This window comes from Montipora capricornis, chromosome 9 (genome assembly GCF_036669925.1).
Source record: "Montipora capricornis isolate CH-2021 chromosome 9, ASM3666992v2, whole genome shotgun sequence".
In the NCBI taxonomy this organism is placed as follows: Eukaryota; Metazoa; Cnidaria; class Anthozoa; order Scleractinia; family Acroporidae; genus Montipora; species Montipora capricornis.
Window position 1 is genome coordinate 10,713,683 of NC_090891.1, and position 4,586 is coordinate 10,718,268.

The following is a 4,586-nucleotide window of genomic DNA, read 5'->3' on the forward strand; positions in this document are numbered from 1 at the left end:
GTTTTCCTTACATAATCGATGACCGAGTCTTTCGACAGTTCGTCATTATGATCCGCCACACAAGTACTAGTGTCTGGAAGCATAGGTTGCTTGGTTGCCTCACTGTTTTTCATGTCACAGATGTTCAAGTTGGATTCATATGGCTTTGATGACTCGGCTTGCAAAACTTCGTGACAGCTTGATAAACATTGGTATACTTTGATAGCTTCGATTTCACTCTCCAAATGGAAGTCACCTTCCAAATGGAGTTTATTAATCCCTCGTGAGCTTAGGGGATCGGCAGAGACTGTCTTCTTGAGTCTTCTCACCACGGTCAGTGTAAAACGCAGACTGCAGACCAGGGTTAAAATGCAGACTGAGGTTATAACGTAACTGTTGAAAAAGCCCAAACCCCTTAGAAATGCTAACCTTAGGCCTAATTAGGCATAGCTTAACTATTAGCATTTCTTATGGGTTTGGGCTTTTTCAACAATTAAATTATAACCTCAGTCTGCATTTTACCCCCGGTCTGCAGTCTGCAGTCTGCGTTTTACACTGACCGCTTCTCACCATGTGTCTGTCGATTCCATTTGCACCAATGTGTACTTGTTCAGAATCTTTTGCTTCACCTCCGAAGAACGCCGTTTCTTTAATTCTTCAGTTTCTTGCTTGTAAATGCAGCGGAAGGTGCTCAAATTAAACACTTACGAAGAAAGCCACAAACAGCAATGGCGGCGCACAACCTTGTAGCGAACAGGAAGTCAGAGCTGTGTTGTGATTATCCATCCTGATTGGCTAATTAGATCGAACTTCCGGTTACGCAGGAGTGACAAATTTGCATAAAGATCCCCACCAAAACTCGTGGATATATCCACGAGTAAAAACGGCTGCGAAGGAGGCTACCATTACTTACGTTCAAAAATGATGGATTGGACCTCCGAGGATTGGATCTAGGGAAAGTGACGTCAAAGGCTCACAAGCTTAAAATTTCAGCGCGTGAATGCAGCTTATTGCATATACAAAAGGTGAGTTTAAAGTCTGAATGCCCAAAAGTCCCATGCTGCACTTTGGTCGCTTAGTGTTTAGTTAACATAGTTTTGAAATCCAAAGAAAATTAAGAATTGATTTTTGGTCACAGGGGCACGAAATGGTTAGCTTTTGGTAAGATCGTTTGGTACTTTACATACACAAAACTAAGTGTTTCACCTTATTTTGGAGTATCCATTCCAGTCACAACCTTTTATTGTTCTTATGCCTTTTCAGTGCCATCTTGAATTACGTCATACGTGCAGTGATACGTCATATGCGTAAATGACGATCGCGCACCTCATGATTGTTAGTTCCTTTAAGGTTGTTTCTTTCCCTACGTCCTTCTCCTTTGCTTCCAAAGCGACTTTCAAACGCACGTCAATAATCCCAGATTACTACTAGTTCAACTATTTGAAGTGAACACATGGGGACTGCCCCTTTGCCTTTTTTAAAGGCAATTACGAATTTCTTCGTTTGAGAAAGCGAGGGAACTCCCGAGATAAGTCCATTGTCTTCTCAATGATTGAGTTGATGGATAGAAAATCGAATGAACGAGAGTGTATTCCGTGATTTATGGGTACGAGTGATGTTTTGGAAATTTTCAAATCGCGAAATGCACTCGCATCCATGCCTTTTTTTAATTATGTACTCGACAAAATCACCCAATAGGCCAGTTTCGTATTCTATTGGTTGGATTGGATCAAGCATGAAATGGAGACTAACGCGGGGAAATCTTTTCACATGCAAATCATTTTCCTCGCATTAGCCTTCATTTCATACTAGATCCAGTTTAACAGTGAGAATACGAAATTGGTTTATTAGTTAGTCTCATATAACCCGCAATGCATTTTGTTTCCCCACAAATTTTGCATAAACTATTGTCAACTATTCCCAAGTGCATTTGAAAACAATAGTATATGCAAGTTTGAGGAGAAAACAAAATGCATTGCGGGTAATATGAAAGTAACTAATAGTCCAAATCGGCTAACTCAATGTTGACGAACCCAATTCCAACCATTTGGGAATAAAACGTTTTGTTACAGGTATTTCCATACCATTTAAATGTGAATGCTTCATAATGCAAATACAATAAACAAAGAATCTTAACCCCGATAGATTTGGGTACAACATTGAGTTAACCGACTTGATCTTTTGCTGTGTTGTCATAGCAGTCTTCCTATTACAATCATTTACCTCTTTTGCACTCTGGAACCTATTTATGCATTTTCATTCTTGAGTATATGACCCGTCCATTATTCTTCTCTTGATTTTATTGGGTACTTTACATCACGTGGTACAATATCACGCAAAAACCCCTGCCTTGTGCCTGCGTCTGTCACAGCGGATTTGTACCCCCCTCGCGGATTCGCCCGCTTCCCCATCCTCCCCACTCCCTGAAAATAAGCGTCAGGCTTTTGATTAAGGTAATGGAATTCCTTTGAAAATTGCTTTTAGTTGTACTGAAACTCAAGTCTAACTTTGCTTTGTCTCCTTATTGAAAATTAATACGAAAATTCATGACTGGAAAAGTTTGGCCATAACAAAAAATCCTCGGAAGCCTTGTAGTCAAGTAAACTTCTAACAAATGTGATTTCTATCCAAGTAGTATAACTTCAAAAAGTGGCACCTCCTTTGTGAAAGCGCTGCCCATTCAAACTATCAAATGGAAAAAAAAAGAAATATGAAAGACACACTGCTTTACGAATACTCCACAGCGCGGACTTTAAACAACTTTAACTGAACTGAACATCAAGTTCAAGTGTGACTTTACTTTTTCTCCTTATTAAAATTATAACACGAGAATTCATTGAGTTCATAGTGCTTGACTTAACATTCTGTCAGAAAGGAATTAAAATTCGCATCTACTTTACGAAATACCGCCGCTAATGCTTTAAACGACCTTCACTGGAAAATAAACTGATCTGGTCTTTTTCTCAATGATATTTATGTTTTATGGTAGCGGCACAGGTTGCCCCAAGCCTGGTTAGCGATAACCATCGGTTAAAAGGTATCCAAACCCATACGCTTAGAAGTAAATCACCTTATTTACGGGGCGAATTGATTCTTGTACAACCCAGAGCCATCACCACCAAGTATGGACTAAACACCTTTAGGTACTACGGACCAAAAATCTGGAACTCTTTAAAGAATGAACTGAGAACTTCTCCGACCCTTAAAAAATTTGTAACACGTATCAGAAAGATCACCTTTGACGCATGTCGTTTATATTTTACGTTTTAGCGGTATTATTCGTAAATAATATTGTATCATGATGTGAATAGTTTAATTTTTTTTTCTTTTGTTAGTATTATACTCGAATCATTAGCTACTTAAGCTAGGAGCCTAATAAGCTCCAGGCCCTCGAGTAGAAATAAAGTTTCAGTTTCAGTTTCAGTTCATAAGTTTCCATGGTATTTAACTCTGGTTGGTCGCAAATCCTCTTCCGGAGAGTACAAAATAGTCAGCAAGACGTGCTGTCAGCTATGGAAGCCTGGTGGGGACATGCGACTGGAACACCTTTAAAATATTTATGTGTAACAGAGGTACATCGAACTCTAAGGTTTGAATACGGTAGTATTAATACCCGCAGCTACTGTACTAGTGGACACAGCTTTGTGAGGTTTAATGAATGAAACAAACGATCGAGTTTCCTCAGAACTTGCAGACTTCGCAAGATTTTCTGTACGTGACAAATACTCTGCTTATGTAGCCACGGGGCAAAAAGAAATATCCTCCGGTAAAGAGAGAATCAGCTAGAATCTCTAGCTACTACTCTACTTTTCCGGTCTATACTCTACTTTCCGATTGCATTTCCCGGCACGCTAAGTAGATGCTTTTAAACGCTCAGACACAATAAAACTTAAGGAATCATCAGACTTGCTAAAAAACGTGATATCTAGTGCACATAATGACTGTTCTTTTAGGGCTGATGACAATGCACAAAGCATCATCACTGTGTTATAGTTTTAACTGTTAACGACTATGAAAAGAGAAAATATAAACGGAAGAGAGCACATCCCCCATGCAAACCCTTTTCCACAGGAAATATGTCTCAAGTTATTTTTAGGTCAACTCCCACGCTGTACAGATCCCAAGGGGATTAGGCAACAGCCAATCGCATGGCAGGGATGTGTTCTCTGAGCATGGGTTATCCACGCGGAAGACATTCCCGCCATATGAAATGGCTGTTGCCTAATCCCCTTGGGATATGTACAGGGTGGGAGTCGATCTAAAAATAGCTTTAGGCATATTACCTATGGAAAAGGGTTTGCACGGGGATGCGCTCACTTCCCCCTTTATTTTCTTTTGCTTAAGACTACGCTGATCCAACGGGAACAGAGTATTTAACTAGCTGTTTACCTTAGTAACATCCCGGGTAGGAGAATAATGTGGACTCGGGGTGCAATGATTGTACACTCCCCTCAGTGGTCTGATAACAAGACGATGTGAGCCAACAGCACCATTACTGAGGACAAAGCTGATCGATAGGTATTAATCGTACTATAACTTTTCCCATCAGCAAAGCAATCAACAAGACAACTTACAATCTCATTTATAGATGACTGAAGCATATCAAT